Raw genomic sequence first — 21,405 nt, forward strand, 5'->3', positions numbered from 1 at the left:
GCTCAGTCGTGTCCGACTCTTTGCGACCCCATGAATCACAGCACACCAGGCCTCCCTGTCTATCACCAACTCCTGGAGTTCACTCAAACTCATGTCCATCGAGTCGGTGATGCCATCCAGCCATCTCATTCTCTGTCGTCCCCGTCTTCTCCCACCCCCAATCCCTCCTAGCATCAGACTCTTTTCCAGTGAGTCAACTCGTCGCATGAGGTGGCCAAAGTATTGGAGTTTCAACTTTAGCATCAGTCCTTCCAATGAACACCCGGGATTGATCTCCTTTAGAATGGACTGGTGGGATCTCCTTGCATTCCAAGGGACTCTCAAGAGTCTTCTCCAACACCACAGTTCAAAAGCATCAATTCTTCGGCGCTCAGCTTTCTTCACAGTCCAACTCTCACATCCATACATGACCACAGGAAAAACCATAGCCTTGACTAGACGGATCTTTGTTGGCAAAGTAATGTCTCTGCTTTTTAATATGCTATCTAGATTGGTCATAACTTTCCTTCCAAGGAGTAAGCGTCTTTTACTTTCCTGGCTGCAATCAGCATCTGCAGTGATTTTGGAGCCCCAAAAAATAAAGTCTGACACTGTTTCCACTGTTTCCCCATCTATTTCCCATGAAGTGATGGGACCAGATGCCTATTTATTTGTGATGTTTTCTTATCAGCCATTAGTTCTCATGCACCCTTCTGTCACCTACGGTTTGCTTTGTCTGTCGTTTCCATTTGCTTACCCTGTTTTTCTTCATAGCATGTTCATTCAGTTCAGTTCAGTTCAGTCGCTCAGTCGTGTCCGACTCTTTGTGACCCCATGAACTGCTGCCCGCCAGGCCTCCCTGTCCATCACCAACTCCTGGAGACCACCCAAACCCATGTCCATTGAGTTGGTGATGCCATCCAACCATCTCATCCTCTGTTGTCCCCTTCTCCTCCTGCCCTCAATCTTTCCCAGCATCAGGGTCTTTTCCAATGAGTCAGCTCTTCTCATCAGGTGGCCAGACGTTATATTGTCTATTTACTTGTCATTGGTCTTCCTGTCTACCTTCTCCATTGGATGTAAGTTCCAGGGCACAGAGAACTTTGGTTCAGACCACATCCCCAGTCCTAAACATAACAGGGGATCACATGATAGGTGAGCGATGAGGGTATGAAGGCAGGAAATGAAATATACACAAACAGTATAAACATTTCCTGCTACGGACACTGAAGAGATGGAATTACCGAGCTGGAGATTCCTGGGAGGAGCCTATTCAGATGAACCAGACAAGGAAACTCCTTCAAAGAGGTGACATTTGAGCTGAGAGTTGAAGAACAAGAATGAACCCACCATAGGAAGAGCTGGAGGAAGACCCACACCTGTAGGAGGGCATCCAATGAGAGTAGAGGGGATATAAGGTGAATTCGGAAGAGTAGGGAGCACTAAGGTCATCGCAGGTCACAGTAAAGAACACGGGGCTTTGATCTAAGAGCAGTGGGAAGCTGTCAAAGGGTCCGAGCCCAGGTGGGAATGACCATCCTCCTGGCTGCAGGCATGGACGTGGCCTGGAGAGGGTCAGACACAGCAGGAAGTGGGGAGTTCACTCGTGAACTGTGGATCACATGGTGATCCAGAGAAAAGAAGGCAATGGCTTGGAAGAGGGTGTATGGGGAGATAGAGAGAAGTTGACAGACTAGAGAGCTTTTTGTGTATTTTTTTTTCATTTAATTTTTATTAGAGCATAGTTGCCTTACAATGTTGTGTTAGTTTCTGTTGTAGAGCAAAGCAAATCAGCTATACGTATACATATCCCTTCTTTTTTTGGATTTCCTTTCCATTTAGGCCACACAGAGCATTGTGTAGAGTTCCCTGTACTATGACAGTAGGTTCTCATTAGTTATCAATAGTGAGTATATGTATCAATAGTGTATATATGTCAATCCCAATCTCTCAATTCATTCCCCCCACTGCCATGATTTGAGAGCTTTGGGGAGATAAAATAAATGAATCTAATGATGGACTACATGGTGGGTGTGAGGAAAAGGGAGAAGAGCTTAGTTTTTTTGGCTTGAGTCACTGCTCAAATGGTGTTACTAGTTACTGAGTGAGGGCACTTCGGGAGGGAAGGCTGGGGAAGAAAACACAAGATTTCCACTGGGGAGTCCCCTATTGGGTGTGAGACACCGGTAGGATTCCAAACACAGAAATCAGGTAAGCCAGTTGGCTATGTGAGCCTGGAGTCCAGGGGGATGTCTGGGCTGTGGACATTTGGAGGCCGTCAGCATATAGATAGTATTTAAAGGCAGGAAACTAAATGAGATCATCTGGCCAGGGTATCGATGGAAAGGAGTCTGAGATTCAACCTTGCATCTTTCTAGAAATATATGTAAACAAACCCTCCTTGTTACCTTGGGGTTGTAAGGATGCTGTGGTTCAGCATCCGTCAGTTAGCTAGCAGTGTCCTGCCAGGTCACTTGTGATCACAGCTGCATCTCTAGCCAAGACCAGGAAGAACGGCAGCTGAGGCTGGGAAAGAGGAAGCCCTGTGGTCTTGAAATTCAGCTAAGATGTCTGAGATGTCTTTGGAAAGAATCAGGCATGGAGTCACAATTCTGTCCCTAGACAACGGTAAGAGCGGCAGTTCACCTGTTGTTCAAAGGCAAGTGTCTAAAGACTCACAAGCTTTCCAGAGTAAAGATACTTTAGAGCCACATCTACCAGGACTCCAACCACTATAAATATAAGCTGCCCTTCAACCCAGCCTGGTTCTGGGCCCAGACAGCTGGCACACGGCCCTAATCACACTTCAGATCAGCATTCTCTGTGCTGTGGGTCCTCGGCAGCATGCAATGTCTGACTTCAAAACTTATCTGGCTCCAGAAGGCTTTCCTTGGGTCTTACCTGCATTCTTATCTCCCAGTATCTGCCAGGTTCATGGTGTTCTAGGGTTTAAATTTTTTCCTCCCGAAAGTCAGCAAAATGACAGGATATTAAAAAGTGGGGAAAAAAAAAGAAAAAGAAAAAAATCCAAAACAAGACAGAAAAACCTAAGAAAACCCACAACGTCCAGGGAAATGGCTAACAAATCCCATGTGATCTCTCTGGTATGAACTGTCTTAGATCATTAAACCCTAAAAGAGATCCTGACATTTTAAACTTAGGTTCTAGAGACCAGAAACATCTTTACACTGCAGACTGAGTGTCTTCAAACTAAGAGTCACCGCCTCACCCCAATCCTGTCCATCATTTCACACCAGTGTGAACAGCAGACGTTCCTCGCTAGCTGGATGCTGGGTAGAGCTCTGTTCCCTCTACCCCCACCCCGGGAACAGGTCCAGGAGGTGACACCCTGTCCCTAAGAGCAGGCCTGGAGGCCACCACGGCTGATCTCCTGTCTGGGAGATCTGAGGCTCTTCCTGTTGTTCCCCTTCTGTCTATTCTGAACTCCACTAAACTTGTTGCTCTCTCATCTCGCCCATCTCCTCCCCTGGCTCCTCCTTTCTGTCCTGCCTTATTCTACCCTCCATGTCATGGTTATCACTTTAACTACACCATTGTCAATACCTACAACTCACTGCCTGCAAATCTCTGACCTTGGATTCATCTAATTATTTATCCATTCCACTCTCATCTAGAAGGGCTCTGAGAGTGGCTGGAATAAATTATGTGACAAACAGGCTGCTGCCAGGACTCACTGGTCTCCATCCTCAACTGGGCTGTTCGCTGCTCAGTTATTCTTCCATCTTTTCCATCCCTTTCTCAGCTGCCTTGTTCCCTCTTCCTTGGCAGATAACCTCACTTCTACTTCATCTGCAATAGGGAATCCATCAGGTCGGAACTAAATTTCTCATTGCTTCTCTCTGTAAAACAATGCTCAACAAAACACATGTGCCCCAAACCCTTTTCCACCTCCTCTCGGTGTTACAATGGAAAGGCTTGTCTGACCAGGCAAGTCCAGGGCTAGCTCCCTGGGTTTTCACATTTCTTTCTCTTTTCTTCACATTGCCTTTATTTTAATAAAAATCTTTATTGGAGTACAGTGGCTTTACAATATTATGCTATTTTCTGCTGTACAGCAAAGTGAATCAGATTTATATATATATATATCTTTATTTTTTGGATTTCCTTCCCCTTTATGCCACCAACAGAGCATCGAGTAGAGTTCCCTGTCATAGAACAGATTCTTATTAACTATTTTATATATGCTGCTGCTGCTAAGTCGCTCCAGTCGTGTCTAACTCTGTGCGATCCCATAGATGGCAGCCCACCAGGCTCCCCCGTCCCTGGGATTCTCCAGGCAAGAACACTGGAGTGGGTTGCCATTTCCTTCTCCAATGCATGAAAGAGAAAGTGAAGTCGCTCAGTCGTGTCCAACTCTTAGCTATGCCATGGACTGCAGCCCACCAGACTCCTCCGTCCATGGGATTTTCCAGGCAAGAGTACTGCAGTGGGTCGCCAGTGCCTTCTCCTATTTTATATATAGTAGTGTACATACATGTTAATCCCAATCTCCCAATCCATCCCATCCTCCCCATTCCCCCTAAGTGTCCATACGACCGTTTTCTACACCCATATCTCTATTTCTGCCTCATAAATAAGATCGTCTACACAAACTTCTTTAGATTCCACATATATCCATTAACGTATGAAACGTGTATCTCTTTCTGACTGACTTCAATCTGTATGACGGAATCTAGGTCCACATCTCAGTAAATGTAGGTTTCTGCATTTTTGTTTCTTGGACCTGGGCAGGAGTCACTATCTTCCTCTCTGGCTTCTCTGATCTTTGCTACTTGTCTGGTTCTTTCCTTGGAGAAGGAAATGGCAACCCACTCCAGTATTCCTGCCTGGAGAATCCCAGAGTCCGACATGACTGAACGACTAACACTTTTCACCTTTCCACTAGCCCCTTCCCATTCTCAGTCACATAAGCTTAAGTGTCTTCCCTCTGAAAAACAAAGCTTCTCTGAGTCCTCTCTTTCTCTCAGTACCGCCTTCTTTCTCACCTTCCTTTCACAGACGGCTTCTATGACGTGCTGCCTGTGCTTCTCATTTCCACTTTGGTTTTTCCCACGTATTCCTCAGCCTGTTAGAATGGCTGCCGCAGAGGCGCCGGAACCCAGAACTGCAGCTCTCACAGGCTTTGGGCAACACCACAGGCGTCAGCACAGAACGCCGGGTTGCAAGCAGCCACCGGTTCCGGTTCCGTTCCGGCCCCCCCTCCCCCGCAGAGGCTCTTCCCGCTGAACTAAATGCGCACTTCCGGTCCCCCTCTGACCTTTCAGCCGCTCTGCCCTCTGGGCCACCCCCTCTCTCTCAAACACGTTTTCCTCCCTGGCTTCGATGACAAAAGATTCTGGGTTCTCCTCCTAGCTCTTCTGCTCCAGTTCTTCTCCTGGATGCCTCTTCTTTGTCTCTTAAATACTGGTGTTCCCAGGGCTCCCCTCACCTCCTCGTCCTCTCCACTCTGACTCAGCAATCTCCGCCCCGCACCCCTACCCCTCGCCACAACTTCAGTCACTCCCTGTCCACTCAGGAGTCTCCGGTCCATCTCTCCAGATTTCTCAGGCTTCTCTTAAGTTTCAGACCCGCTCATCTCCATCTGAACGCCCTTGGTTCCTCACACTCCACGTTTTGAAAACTTCACCATCTACTAGGCTACCTGGGTTCCCACAGTCTTGGCCTTCCTCTTCGGTTCCCTTCGAATGAATGCGTCCAAGGTTTAAGCCCAGAAGCCTGAGGATCTCCCTGGATGCCTTTCAGACCTCACACCCAGTGATTGCTTGGTTCTATCCATACTCCTCCCTTAGTCACTCTTGAATCTGTCTAGTTCTCTCCAGCTCCACCACCGTGCTTTGGGTCAAGTCACTGGTGGTCTTCTCCTCTCCAAGCTCTTCTTCCCTTCACATGATGGTCAGATTGTACAATCCAAATTCCTACAAGGGCATCGAGGTGCTTCAAGGCTGCATCCTGTTTACAGACCGTGGGCTTCATAAAGGTTTCCCTCAGGGTCTGGGACAGTGTCCGGCTCATGCATAGATGACATTTATAAAATCTATAAATAATAATCTATAATAATATAAATATAAATTATATAACTATATAAATATAAATAAATATTTGTGCACCAAGTGACCTCTCACAAAGGCCACTCGTGACCTGACCTTGCTTGTCTGTTTGATCTCAACTCTCTGCGCTTGCCTGGCACTGTGTTTTATGAGTGCGTGCTCAGTTGCTTCAGTTATGTCCAACTCTTTGAGACCCTCTGGAGAGTAGTCCGCCAGGCTTCTCTGTCCATGGGATTCTTCAGACAAGAAGACTGGACTGAGTTGCCATTTCCTCCTCCAGGGGAATCTTTCTCACCCAGGGATCGAAGTTGGTTCTTCTGCGTTGCAGGTGGATTCTTTACTGCTGAGCCGCTGGGGAAGTACACCTGAGCTATTCGTGGTGTTCTGAATAGGCCATGTTCTCTTTCAGCTGAAGGTCTTTGCTCAAGTTCTTTTCTCTACACAGAATCACCTTTACCTTTGCCTGACCTCACTTGCCTAGTAAACTCATAATCAGTTCAGGAACCACACTTTGGAAGGTGCCCCCCCTGTGCTCCCTGGTACCCTAACCCAGGTCCCATTCCCGTGCTCACTGGGCTGCACTGGTTGCCTGGTTACTCAACTGCTCGTCTCACCAGACTACTACTGCTTACCAGCCTTCCTATGTCTACCCAGCACAATGCATGCTGCATAGCCAAAATTCAGTATGTGAACCAAAAAAAAGTGTTAACTAACATCCAGCTGATGTAGCTTGTCCTTCATAAAATCCTCCGACAGCAGGTTTGGTTTTTCCGGGTAAATAAACCTGTTTTTGGTAGAACTGATGTATTTGAAATATGCAAAGAGACGGCAATGGCACGGTATACCTTCCTGTAGCTCTGATATTTTCTCATGAGATAGATAAGTACTGCCCCTGCTATTTCTACCCAGCATCACAGGGGCACCCAGTAAGTACTGGATAAGGTGACTCCTTAACTGTAGACATATGGACATAAATAGGATTTAACACTGGGCCACATGATTAGACTCAAGTGTAAAGCTTAAGCAAAGATTTTTTCTGGCTCCTTTTCCCCCCACGTCCTTTGGATGTCAAGCTGTCCCCCTGTGAAGTCAAATCCTATAACAGAAGTCAGCTGCCATGAAAAGAAAATCAGAAGTTTAGATTCGAAGGAAAACCTTCTCAGAGAATCTGAGTGAACCCTACGAAGAGCTAAGTGTGCCCTGATAGGTAAACAGGGTGATAATCTCCAAATTCAGAAAGATGGGTGCTTGTAAGGGTAAGCAGGCTTGGGGAGAGAGGGCCACCCAGTTCAGCAGTGCCAAGGACAGCTGGATGCCAATCTTGTAATTGACATTATGGTCACATGCTAAGAAAATGATCATGTTGCTCATATAGAAATGGCTCTTCAAATTTTTCCACAATAAGGTGCTGAGTTGACACAAATGAATTTATCTACAAAACAGAAACAGACTCTCAGATATAGAGAACAGACTTGTGGTTGCCAAGGTTGGGGGGAGGAAGGACAGTCGGGATATACTGTGAGTTTAGGGTTGCGTTTGACTCTTTGTGACCCCAAAGACTGTAGCCTACCAGGCTCCTCCTTCCATGGAATTTTCCAGGCAAGAGCACTGGAGTGGGTTGCCATTTCCTTCTCCAGGGGATCTTCCTGACCCAGGGATTGAACCCTGGTCTCCTGCATTGCAGGCAGACACTTTACCATCTGAGCCGCCTGGGAAGCCCGACTTTAGGGTTAGCAGATGCAAACTATGACATATAGAATGGATAAACAACAAGGTCCTACTGTATAGTACAGGGAACTATATTCAATACCCTGTGATAAATCATAATGGAAAAGAATATAAAAAAGAAGGTGTATAAAGATAAAATTGAATCAGTTGGCTGTACAGCGGAAATTAACACAACATTGTAAAGCACTATACTTCAAAAAAAAAACCTGTCAGAAAAAGGTGTTGAGTTGGAAACTGGTTTTGTTCCCTAAAATAATAGATTACTACATAAAATGCTGCAAGTCCCTTTACTTTACTTCTAGTAAGATGAATACTTTCTTCACTTGCCTCACCCTGGATTAGACAAACCAGTGGGACAGGGATGGGTAATGTTCTGTCTGGCTAGATTGTCATTTAATCTCTTTGATAAAAGACTACTCCCCTGTCTATAGCTTCAACCATCCCATTACACATTCTATGACATGGACATGGAGCAAACTCAGTATTACTGTGGCAAAAGAAATATCATTACATTTTTTTTCTCAAACCTAAGGTCCTCAGAAAATTTGCATTTGTGGGAAAGTGGAAAATTCAGAAGTACGTGTGTAGCAGAGCTACCTATGGGAACAGCGTCTTCCAGTGACCTGGATAATCAGCACCTTGGATTTCAATCCTCTCAAAGAGTCTGGGTTCCTGTAATTTTCCACTCTTATTGTTCTGTTTGTCTGTATTTTAAACAGCGGTTTGGGTTAAATTAGATCATTTATCTTCCCGGTAGTTTTCCAGCCCTGTTTTATTTTCTCAAGGATCTATACCCCGCTAAAGGAGACAGCCTCGCTCTGTCTATGGAGCTCTGGCCAAGAGCTTGACACCCACACATGAGGTTGTGGTTTAAAGGGAGTGGTGGTAAAATGAAGCCTGGTTGCTTTGGTCATCAGAGTCATTGCTCCGGGCAGCACCGTCCGTATTTAGTGCTTCCTGAAGACTGGGAGACAACACAGGGCAAGTCCAAAATATAACACTGCTTTTCTCTGTCATTTCTCACACCTGGAGAGGAGTTTCTATAAAGAACAAATTACCAAACAGGTACCAAATTTGGCAAACTCAGTTTTCTACTGTTGGTTTCTTCAGTACTTCAGGGAAAACAAAAAGCATTTTACTTTTGATCTTTTACTCCAGAAAGATGTTAGTTCACCCAAGGATAAATTTTAGTGTCACAGGACCCTCCTCAAAACTTCTTGATTTTTCATTTGAACATGAAGCTTAGGTCTTCCCTGGTGGCTCAGATGGCAAAGAATCTGCCTGCAATGCAAGAGACCCGGGTTCGATTCCTGGGTCAGGGAGATCCCCTGGAGAAGGGAATGGCAACCCACTCCAGTATTCTTGCCTGGAGAATTCCATGGACAGACAGCCTGGCAGGCTACAGTTCATGGGGTAGCAAAGAGTTGGACGTGACTGAGTGACTATTTATCTAAACTTAACTTTAACTCAAGATGGTGGGAGGCTTGACAAGGAAGAAATATTACTATGAAAATTTTAGTGTACTTTAAAAAACCAACACTTCCCATGCTATTTAAGAGTCCTTACGTATTCCTCACCTTGATTGTACATCTTTACTATTAAAATTCTATATTTCCTACTAGCTTTTAATACTTATAAAGTTATATGGTCCCCAAATGATGCTAATTCTTGGTTAATATGTCAAGATTATATGCATCCCACTTTAAAACCAAGTTTAAAATGCTTTTATATATAAAAGACAGAATAACAACCAACCAACCCAACAACAACTCCATATGTTGGTTAATATGTCAAGATTATATCCATCCCACTTTAAAACCAAGTTTAAAATGCTTTTATATACAACCAACAACTCCATATGTTGGTTAATATGTCAAGATTATATCCATCCCACTTTAAAACCAAGTTTAAAATGCTTTTATATATAAAAGACAGAATAACAACCAACCCAACAACAACTCCATAAACAATAGAATAGGCTGACTCTGGGATCTGGGGAGTCTTTTTACTAACTTTCTATGCTTTCTTTCTGCCTACTCCCGTGGACGGAGGAGCCTAGTAGGCTACAGTTCACGGGGTCACAAAGAGTTGGACACGACTGAGCGACTTCACTTCACTTCACTTCACCAGGCGGCGCAGTGGTAAAGAATCTTCCTGCCAGTGCAGAAGACATAGGAAATGTGGGTTTGATCCCTGGGATGGGGGGAGATCCCCTATAGAAGGAAATGGAAACCCACTCCAGTATTCTCACCTGGAAAATTCCACAGATGGAGCAGCCAGGCAGGCTACAGTCCATGGTATCACAAAGAGTCAGACACGACTGAGCACATACTTATGTATTCTGCTTATTTAACACTCTCTTCATGATTAGGAATAGATTTTTTTTCTTGATTCCTCTAGCATCTTAAATTTGGCTGTACACCTCTGAGCAAGTAGCTCTGAAGCTCCATTCCTTTTCCTGACTCAACTGCAACATTCTGAAATGTCATCAACGCGCTTCTATTGACATTTACAAATGTATTCATTCTAAGAGAAGAAAAAGCAAATGCTGATTTGTCTGTGGAGCTTATGAAATCCAATGACCACCATAGTAATGATGATGGAAATGTCTTGGAAGCTAACATTTCCTGGTCTTGTGCTGTGACGGACATGGTTCTAAGATCTTCACTTCTCCTGTCCACTCCGTCAGGGATGTACTATTATTTCCCAGCTTACTGGCGAGAACACTGGTACATGTAGAGACTAAACCACTTTGTCTAGGAGGCACAGAGCTGGGAGAAGAAGCCAGAACATCTTGACCTCTGGGCTTAAGATCTTAACCATCATTCGGTTATCCTGAACCAAGCCCTCTTTTCAGTTTGAAGTAGACTTTGCAGTCAGAGCCAAATGCTTACTTTAAACAGACAGGATTAGTTGAGCAGAACACAGAGAACCTTGGGATGAAGATGGATTTTTATGGAAAATTCCAAAGACGTGGAAGCAAGATTATTTTTTAAACTGTGATGTGTTGCAAGCACTACGAGGGTAAAAGTGGAAGATGAAAGGAGTGGTGCTGAAGTCATCACATATCTGAGTCGTGCTAAGAAAATGAGGCTAAGAGAAATCAGGTCACTAAGGCTCTGGCATGAGCACCACACGACAAAGGGTACGGACGAAACCCGGGAACACAGACCACAGTCTCCCTGAGCTTATGCACCAGTTCCATCACCAGGGTGGTAGAAACGCTAAGAGGCTCTCCAGACTTCAAGAAACACCACTCAAGAAAGTCTCTGATCTTCCTTTACACTTGGGATAATGCATCATCCTAGAATCTTTAGCTTGTGCAGAATTTCTACTGGATTCTCAACTGTGGGCTTCATTTATTGCTGCTCAGGGTTCAGCTATGACTCACTGCTGGTATTTATGTAACTAGCACACACCAAGTTTTGTGAAAGATCTCTAAGGGTCTGGGGCTTTTGAACTGACTGATTTTTGGAGGTGACTGTGAGATTCAAAATTAGTCATTAAACAGGTTAGTCCTTCCAGCCCATGGATGCACACACTGGTGCATGGCTACAGAGATTCACACACACACTGAGAAAAGAATCCCAACACAAGTAAGTGATATATAATGGGATAAAGCCCCGCCACTGTTTTCTTTGCTGTGTGTGAATAAGCTTGTCATGACCTCCCCCTGCCTCCACTGCTATTATTGGTCTAAATTATTGACCCGATTTTGAGATTCTAGGTAAAGTATAATCATCTCACTGAGTTAAACTGTTAAGAACACAAAACAAAGAAGGACCAAGAATGTCACTGTCACACAAGCAAACCAGGCAAGAGACAAATGGTGTCAGTAGTTGTAGCAAGGGCTCAAGAATTACATATTCTGAATTTATGTTCTCTTTGGGTTCACTTTGGGTTCATATCCCCAATGATCCCAGTGTTTGGGGGCTTCCCTGGTGGCTCAGATGGTAAAGTGTCTGCCTGCAATGCGGGAGACACGAGTTTGATCCCTGGGTCAGGAAGAGCCCCTGGAGAAAGAAATGGCAACCCACTCCAGTATTCTTGCCTGGAAAAATCCCATGGATAGAAGAGCCTGGTAGGCTACAGTCCATGGGGTTGCAAAGAGTCGGACACAGCTGAGTGATTCACTTGCTCTCTTGCTTGCTTTTACAACTATAACCATGTTTTGTGATGAATATTTTTCACCAGAAAAGTGATATGCTAAAGGAATAAGCTATAGAATAGTGTGGGTAAAATTGAACTGCTTTGAAAATCTCTAAAGAGGGAATGAATTCATTTTTTTACTTACTATTTCATGTACATAATAGTGAGCCAGTAAATGCACATGCTGAGCTTCCTTCTCTAAATCCAGATTCACTATAATTCAGGTTTGGGATCTTGGGAATTCAGAGTAGACTGAAGCGCTGTCTTGCTCCAGCCCTTTTGCCTACATGAATGAGGGGACGAAGGGACCCAGTGAAAGGAGACACGTGGGCCCTGTCCACTTGGCCCTCAGAGCCCCGAGGTTGCTGCAGCCACAGAAGTATATTTGCTGAGTGTACAATAATTTATTCCAGAAACGTGACTTATGGGTCACATGAAGAATACCAATCTCTTACATAGGCAGTGTGGCAGAATCTTGAATGGACCTTCACACATTATCTTATTGGCTGTATATAACAATGCTACAACAACAGGGTAAGCATGGAAAATTCCTATTTTATAGAAAAGGGGCTCAAAGAGATTCTGTGACTTGCCTAAGGTTCTTGGTTAATACAGGGTGGACCCAAACCAGAAGCCACGGAGACCGAGAGCATGGCACTCTTTTCTCCTTCAACACTAGACTGAGGATGGCAGGTGGAGGCATGGGGGCAGGTGGGATAAACACCCCCCCAATGCCCATCCAGATGGTTAAATACTAGAAGCAAATATTCCCAAAGGAAATCGTTACTTTTTTCTGATGGCAGTATAGTTTGAGGAATCTGAGAGCCTTAGGTAGATTAGGCTGAGTGAAGACTCCCTTGAGGTCTTTCCCTTTGAAAGGAGTCTAGAGTGGGCTACTGGCTTCAGGTGATGCTGGTATAGATGGGAGAGTGTGGCCTTGACCTGTGGCCTGGTCAACCTTGACCCTGCAGTCTGGCAGAGAAGTTCTGCAGGATGAGTGGCTTAGAAAGCTCCCTGCACAGAAGCTTCCTGTAAGCACCTGAGAAGGGCATTGGTTAAAGTACTGGGTTGGCCAAAATGTTTGTTTTTGTAACATCTTATGGGCTAGAGGAGAAGGGGACAACAGAGAATGAGATGGCTGGATGGCATCTCCGACTCGATGGACATGAGTTTGAGTGAACTCCGGGAGTTGGTGATGGACAGGGAGGCCTGGCGTGCTGTGATTCATGGGGTCGCAAAGAGTCGGACACGACTGAGTGACTGAACTGAACTAAACTGATGGGCTTCCCAGGTGGTGCTAGTGGTAAAGAACGTGCCGGTCAATGAAGGAGACATAAGCGATGTGGGTTCGATCCCCTGGAGGAGGGTATGGCAACCTACTCCAGTATTCTTACCTGGAGAATCCCATGGAGAGAGGAGCCTGGTAGGTTACAGTCCATGGTATTCCAGAGTTGGACACGACTGAGTGACTTAGCTCTCACACACATACACATGGAAAAACCCAAATGAACTTTTTGACCAACCCAACAGCACAAGCCCATTCAAGATCCCAGTGATTCCAAATGTGAAGACCCTGATGTGCCTGCTGACAATGGGACAGGAGCTCGGGCCCCCTCTGGCTCCAGACAGACCTACTGGGCACACCATATGCTCCTTCCACGCCTCCAGTGAAGACACAGCACAGAAGGAAATTTCATACAGCACTGGCTGGAGTGTCAACTGTAATCCTTGGCAAAGGAAGATGTCCAAAGGTATTACCATTTAGAGCATACCGTCTCTTTAATCCATTAATGTCCTGTTAGAATCTATCCAAACAAAATAAAGCCCAAGTACAGGATGCCTCTCAAACAAAGGCATTCATTAAAGCATTCTTTGCAATGGCAGACAGTTGCCAACAATCTGTCTGTCTGCCAATATGGGAAAGGCTAAGTAATTATGGTTATTATTTGCTGTGTATATGGTCCATGCACACAGGGGCATGCTGCCCAGCAATCACAGAGCTTGAGGTGCAACTAAATGTATCCAACTGGAAATAAGCTCATGATCACAGTGTGAAGCAGAAGGTTGTACTGTAAGCAATATAGTATATTCTTACTCTACTAAAATTTTTTTTAAAAAAAGATCCTCAAAAATGGGTAAATAATGGGTATGAGAAGAGAGAAAGTTGGAGAGTGACATATACCAAACTCTTAATACTGTTTATTTTAGGCAAGATGGGATGAAGGGAGGCAGGAAGAGGAAAATGATCAGCTTGACACTCATATCTGTATAGCTTTCCTTGTGACAAAGAACATATGTTACTTTGATGGTTTAAAATGAAAAATGAATACACAGAAGATAGATGAAACATCTAATTCTTAGGAGGCAAAGCCAGGGAATCACTCCACAGAGCAAATTTTTTTTTTTTTTTGGTCACACCGCGGCATGCAGGATCTTAAGTTCCCTGATCAGGGATTGAACCTGTGACCCCCACAATGGCAGGGTGGAGTCCTAACCGCTGGACCACCGGGAAGTCCCTTTTGATAAATTATCAGCGTGCTTTTGCAATGACCTGGGATGATGCCTCTTAGAAAGGTTCCTCTTTTTCATCTCACTTGAAAGACACCCTGATTTCTGACAACATAAACATGAGGCTGAATTCTAGAAGCTGTGTGCTGTCCAAAGACAGTGCAAGTCTCCAAAATCTAGACCTCTGAGCAAAAGAAAAGACAAATCTGCTCTTGTTTAACTCATCCTCCTGCTGGTGCTTGTTCAAGCCCTTTGTTACCTACTTCTAACTCCCACCAGGGAAGCCCTGGTGGCTCAGACAGTAAAGAATCTGCCTGCAATGCAGGAGACCAGAGCTCGATCCCTGGGTTAGGAAGATCCCCTGGAGAAGGGAATGGCAACCCACTCCAATATTTTTGCCTGGAGAATTCCATGGACACAGGAGTCTGGTGAGCTACAGTCCATGGGGTTGCAAAGAGTCAGACACCGCTGAGCGACTGAACAACAACAACCTTTTTGACTTTAGTGCTTAAGTCACGATATATTTATGAACAGGTGACACCACAATTATAACACAGTCTGACGACAGCAGAAAGGCACTGAACCTAGTCTGCAGGGGCAGGGAAGGTTTCTTGGAGTTCTATGAACTTCACTATTAGTGCTCCCCTTGGGAAGACCCTGACCTCTGAATTCCCCTGCTGTGCTAGCCCTTAATCCTAGCTGAAATGCCAGTGTCTGCCATCCTCTGAGATCAAGGTCAAATCTTTCTTTCCACTGGGAAACCCTCTCTAATCAGTTTCAGCCATATGATTGCTCCTGTCATGAGAAATTATTGTTATCATTTATTTATTCATGGAATGATTTCATTCACTCAGATATACTAAGTCAGTACGGACGATCTGCCTGGCACCGTGCTCTTTATTGACCAATAAACATCATACGATGGTCAAACAGACAGTTAATCTTTTATGGCCACCATGTCATATCATAAGGGTTTCCCTGATAGCTCAGTTTATAAAGAATCCGTCTATAATGCAGAAGACCCCAGTTTAATTCCTGGGTCTAGAAGATCAGCTGGAGAAGGGGTAGGCTACCCACTCCAGTATTCTTGGGCTTCCCTTGTGGCTCAGCTGGTAAAGAATCCGCCTGTAATACGGGAGAGCTGGGTTTGATCCCTGGGGTGGGAAGAACCCCTGGAGAAGAGAAAGGCTACCCACTCCAGTAATCTGGTCTGGAGAATTCCATGGACTGTATAGTCCATGGGGTCGCAAACAGTCAGACACGACTGAGTGACTTTCACTTTCACCTTTGTACACATTTATAAAATATATCATAAAATACAATATTTATAATTATATTATTTATTAATTATAAAAAGGGAAAGGCTACCCACTTCAGTATTCTGGCCTGGAGAATTCAATGGACTGTACAAGACATGACCAGGCGACTTTCACTTCCTTTATGTCATGTACGCTGATCAATGAGAGCATGGGGCCAGACAAATAAGCTATACACACTAAGTGTATTTGAGTATTTCTTTATGTTCCCCACAAACCTTTGAATTAGGGGCTTGAGCCTGGCAGGCTGCAGTCAATGGGGATTGCAAGAGTTGAACACGGATTTTTTGCAAATGAACAGAAATGAATTGTTTGTCAGTGAAAGTAGTCCTGAGGATTAGGGAGGTTTTGTATGACAAGGAGGGGGGCAGACTCAAGGAGCTGAAGATGGAAAAAGCTGTGGGGGAGAGGGAGAGAGAACATAAAGGCGGAGAGAGAAACACACAGAAGGATTATTGACACAAACACTGCTAAGACACAAACACAGCAGCGCACCTCTGCAAGCCATGCAGACAGGATAATAATTCTAACTGGTCAGAATGAATGGAAAAGAACTTTAGAATAAAAGTATATGGAATGAGACCTAAATAGCTGTGCAAAAAGAAATGTACAAAAACTATACTCTTTGGCTAAAACTACATCTAAACTCATTTGGCATTGCATATAACAGCATTTATAGAAGAATTTAAGAATCATTCCAACCTCAGCATTAGAACTGTTTTAACAAGCCTGAACCTTAAGCTTCCTTATGGCTCCAACACTTGTTTTTGAAACCAACTTTAATATCCCTCTATACATTTAGGTCCACTTCAAGTACTTTAAACTCCTGTGTCCCAGAGTGCTGATGATGAAGATGCTAAGTTCCTTTGCTAGAAATGCTTTGAAGTGCTCAAGATTTTGCCTTGATAACCTCTCCTTAACACTTGGGAATAAACCAAAGCAAACATTTCTTCCTATTTCACAGAGAGTAAAAGGGAATTTCTAAAGGCTGTCTGTTAAGTTTCTAAATGGCAAAGTGCAGAATTTTTTTCTTTTAATTTCACGTTGATAAAACCAATGAGAGCTCTGAACTTTGAGTAGCAAGTAGATTTTCTCATTGTGTAACTCTGACAGTGCATTTTAATCTGTTTTACAGCTTTAAGATTCCTTTCAATTACTCAATATGGAATATGATGCTTCTTCACAAGTAAAATGATTAAAATTTCCCCTTTGGTCCTGCTAAAAGACCATTTCTACAGAATAAAAGCTTTTTCTCTATAGTCACTTACTGCTATGTGAAGATGGAAGTCCACTGAATAGATAAAAAATGACCAAGTATTATATCACCTAATTTCTAACCCTTTCAAACACAGTTCCATATGACTGCACCACATGTGTTCCTGGCTGATGCAAAAAAGTGAAGAATTCAAAGAGAAAAACACTGATCAGGGAAAAACAGGAAGTCCCAACTTTGAAAAACACTGAATCCACCTTCTCGGCAAACCACAAAGAGATTAGACAAACCAAGTATTTGTTGACATTGCCTGTAAATTTTGGAAGGGACTAGAACCTTAAAATATATCTGGAATGAGACCCAAATCCCCTTTTCACTGGTTCTTTTCTTTTGGAAAATATCTTTTAAAGGAACTGCTAAGGAGAAATCTAAACTTACAGATTCATCCCTGTAGAGATTAGCATTATGATATGAAGTTCTGTTTCCAAGAGCTGTCCTAAGTGTGTATAGGTGTGTGTGCAAGCCATCTTCTCATGAGTGCTCACAGTTTATTTAATTCTTTTGGAAACCCAGCGAGGTAGGGAGTCTTAGCTCTTGTGAGAGATGGAGAGACTGAAACTCACGGGGAAAATATAATTTTCCCAAGTCAGAAAGCTATTTGTGGCAGAGCTGGGACTTTGGCCTGGAAACCCAGTGGAGTAAGCCGGGGAGCTTGTGGGCCATCACTGAGATCTGCGTTTCCCCTCGTCCTAGCTGGGTTCTTTTGGGCACATGACTTTGTGTCTCTGAGATGCACGGTGCTTAGTAAAATGGGAATGCTCGCCCCAGCCGGTCTCCTGTAGGACAGATTTTAGGATTAACTGAGATTATGTCCATTAAAGTGCTTAGTACCAAAAGAGGCCAACCCTTTCTCCCTCTCCCAGATAAAAACTCTGGAGATATGATGCTGTGGACCTCTGCCCTGACCTAAGCCAGGGCACGTCAGGGACTTCCCAGGCCCCCACGGGACCTCGGGATGCCACTGTGTTCTGTTCTTTCAGTCAGCGCTCAGATGCTCAGTCGTGTCTGACTCTTTGCAATGCACGGACTGTAGCCTGCCAGGCTCCTCTGTCCATGGGGTTCTTCATGCAAGAATACTGGAGTGGGGTGCCATTTCTTCCTCTAGAGGATCTTCCTGGACCAGCTATCAAACCTGTGTCTCTTGTGTCTCCTGCATTGGCAGGCAGGTTCTTTACCACTACTGCCAATTGCGAAGACCTTATTCTATTCTATTTATTTCATTATTCTTAATTAATTTTTTGATTTTAAAAATGTTTTATTTTTAAAGCCATTTTTTATACGCATTTATTTATTTTTGGCCACACTGTGCAGCAGCATGTCGGATCGTAGTTCCCCAACCAGGGATCAAACCAGTGCCCCCTTCATTGGAAGCATGGAGTCTCAACCACTGGACTGCAGGGAAGTCCCAGGATGCAATTTTAGTTCAGGGCAGACTGAAAATTATTCCTGAAGACCTGGGGCAGGTTTGGAACTAACTTGCTTTTCGGAGTAGCCGCAGCCTGTGGAGAGATTCAGGCTCTGAATTCTATCCTAATGCACTGGGTTGCACCCACACAGCCTGCAGTGTGATCTCAGGGGGTTGGTGAGGGACTCTATTTCTGGGTGATGACGAGCTCAGTCCTCCAGAAGTGACTGTGATGACTCAAACTGTATGAAACTTCAGGCTTTCCCATCAGTGGAGAGGTAAGGGGCAGAAGGAAAGTAACATGGTAGGTGCTTTGTGATTTCCATAAAAATGCAAAGATATAGAGTCAATGCAGTAATTCCCAAAGTGCCTTCTTCGCCAAGTGCTGCCTAACCAGGCCCCTTCAGCCTTAATAATCGCTTCCTGCCTCTCATTATTTATACACGTTTCCCTTGCTTGAAAGATAAGTGGACATGGGTTCTGAATAAATTCAGCCATGCAGTCACAAGCAGCAGTGGCAAAGCAAAACCAAGAAAACTCCCTGTTACTCAATATACATCCTCATTAATCTGTCAGCTTTAGAAGGAAACATGCAGTGTGTGTCACACAGCACGGGTTTCACAGGTTCGAAAGCAGCTTTCAGCGATAACTCATTAAGTCAGACATCTACCCAGGCCCTCCCAGCTCTGACCTTTACCTGGTAAATCTTGGCCAGGCAGGTGCTGCGTGGACCTGGCGTGTTGACAATTGCTTGGTTAGGAAGACGGTTTAGTAGCTATCACATGCCCAGGACCATGGAGCATACAAAAGAGACTGGAGATGAGGTCTCTGCCTCCAAGGAGGTTCAGCTCAGTTCAGTCGCTCAGTCGTGTCCAACTCTTTGCAACCCCATGAACCGCAGCACACCAGGCCTCCCTGTCCATCACCAACTCCTGGAGTCCACCCAAACCCATGTCCATTGAGTTAGTGGTGCCCTCCAACCATCTCATCCTCTGTCGTCCCCTTCTCCTCCTGCCCTCAATCTTTCCCAGCACCAGGGTCTTTTCAAACGAGTCAGCTCTCTACATCAGGTGGCCAAGGAGGTTAGAGAACACAGAACCAGTAAAGAGTGACTGGGACTTCCCAGGTGGCGCTAGTGGTAAAGAACCCGCCTCCCAGTACAGGAGATGGAAGAGATGCGGGTTCGATCCCTGGCTCAGGAAGATCCCCTGGAGGAGAGCATGGCAACCCACTCTAGTATTCTTGCTTGGGAAGTCCCAGGGACAGAGAAGCCTGGCTGGGTTGCAAAGAGTCGGACACGACTGAAGTGACTTAGCACGCATGCAAAGAGTGATTAAAATGCTAAACAGTGGTAAGATAAGGACTGGCAGTGAGACATTTGATCAGCGACAGGCCCCACGTGTGCTGGAGAAGACGGGAAGGGTTCTGCGGTGGCAAGGAGAAGCGGGGAGGGCTCTGGGTGGGGGTTTGGAGTGATGGAGCAGAGCCTGCTCCGGGCTCACAGAAAAGAGGCTGGGCCTGGGGGGTGGAGGGATGAGGGGTCGGGTGGGGTCAGGGCCGTTTAGAGTGGATGTGATTGGCAGCTGGAAAGAGAGCTTGTGAGTGTTGAGTTCTGAAGGCTGATCTAGTAGGAATGTATGTAATGGGCTAGCGTGAGAAGGAAAGGGCCAGAAAACCACCTCTTATCACAACACGCCAGGGAACGCCAGGTATTCAGTCCAGGACCCAAGGGCCAACATTCATTTTGATGCAACAAGTGAGATCTGCTTCTCACATGCCTTGAGCACCCCTCTCTGGGTCAGTCTCCCTGAGGGCAGGACCTTATCCAGGTTGTCAATCAACACTGATGAAAGGAAAGAACAGGTCAGGATTTCTAGCTGAGGTTCAGTGGGGCGGCAGGGGCGGGGTGGCGGGAACTCCCTGAAACTGGGCTCCCAGAACACACAAGCTGGAAACAACGTCTGGGACTAACCATTCTCCAAGTTATGTAAACCAAAAGTAAAACAATAGTTACAGCGGAGCCTAAAAAAAAAAAAAGAGAGAGAGAGAAAGATGGACATTCTTACCAAGTTATATTCTTGCCTGGAGAATCCCATGGACAGAGCACCAGTGGGCTACAGTCCCTGGGGTCACAAACAGTCGGACATGACTTACTGACTAAATAACAACAATCTTTAGGTAAGGATGTTTGACTAGGGCCAGGCAGCCTTGGCCTTGACATCTAAGGATCCTGGACTTGAAAAAATGCCCACAGTGGAGTGGGGTGGGAGGCAAGCTCATGAGGGAGGAGATGGATGTATACATATGGCTGATTCACGTTGTTGTACAGCAGAAACTAACAGATCATTGTAAAGCAATTCAGTTCAGTTCAGTTCAGTCGCTCAGTCGTGTCCAACTCTTTGCGACCCCATGAATCACAGCACGCCAGGCCTCCCTGTCCATCACCAACTCCCGGAGTTCACTCAAACTCATGTCTCTTCCAATTAAAAATAAATACGATTTTTTCTTAGTTCCAGGGGCTCTCCCCACTGAAATTTTTCATTGAGCTTCATCTGTATGTAAACATAAAAATTTTTAAGTCAAAAAAAAAAAAAGAAAAGAAAAATACCCACAGGGATACCATGAGTTGCTGCAGCCTCAACAGATTCTACTAGCCGGCTGGGACCATTTGGTGTCCTCTGGCAGGGCAGCCAGCAAGGTCCTGGCAGGAGCCTTTTCTTGCCCTGTTTGCTCTCTCATGGGGCAGTAAGTCCTCTTCCTCTGCCATCACTGCTTTTCTTTGTTGACTGATGAATGGGGTGACCACCCACGGGGGGAAAAATGTGTCTCTGTAAGTGTTAGAAGTGGTGCTCACGGAGGATGCATTTGAGTCTGCAAAGCTAACATGTTTGCAAAGCGAACGCGTATCTGATGGCAAACTTCTGTTGGGATAAACAGAAATATCGCCAGGGATCTGTTGACCCTGGGGAGAACCAGGTC

The 21,405-nt window shown here is 45.0% G+C and overlaps 1 protein-coding gene across 2 annotated transcripts in view; it reads right to left on the minus strand.

Annotated features, from left to right (window-relative positions):
- ANKH (ANKH inorganic pyrophosphate transport regulator) overlaps positions 1 to 21,405 on the minus strand; it is a 173,319-nt gene that overhangs the window by 81,720 nt on the left and 70,194 nt on the right. Inside the window, exon 1 of one of the 2 annotated variants that reach the window (XM_055422248.2) lies at positions 4,986 to 5,126. The exons of the other annotated variant lie outside the window; for it this stretch is intronic. The gene's annotated coding sequence lies outside the window, so the exon portion shown is untranslated. Of the gene's footprint in view, positions 1 to 4,985; positions 5,127 to 21,405 lie in introns of those variants that run through there. 2 annotated transcript variants of the gene reach the window in all.

This window comes from Moschus berezovskii, chromosome 18 (genome assembly GCF_049115385.1).
Source record: "Moschus berezovskii isolate FMDL1 chromosome 18, NW_MosBer_1.0, whole genome shotgun sequence".
Lineage (NCBI taxonomy): Eukaryota > Metazoa > Chordata > Mammalia > Artiodactyla > Moschidae > Moschus > Moschus berezovskii.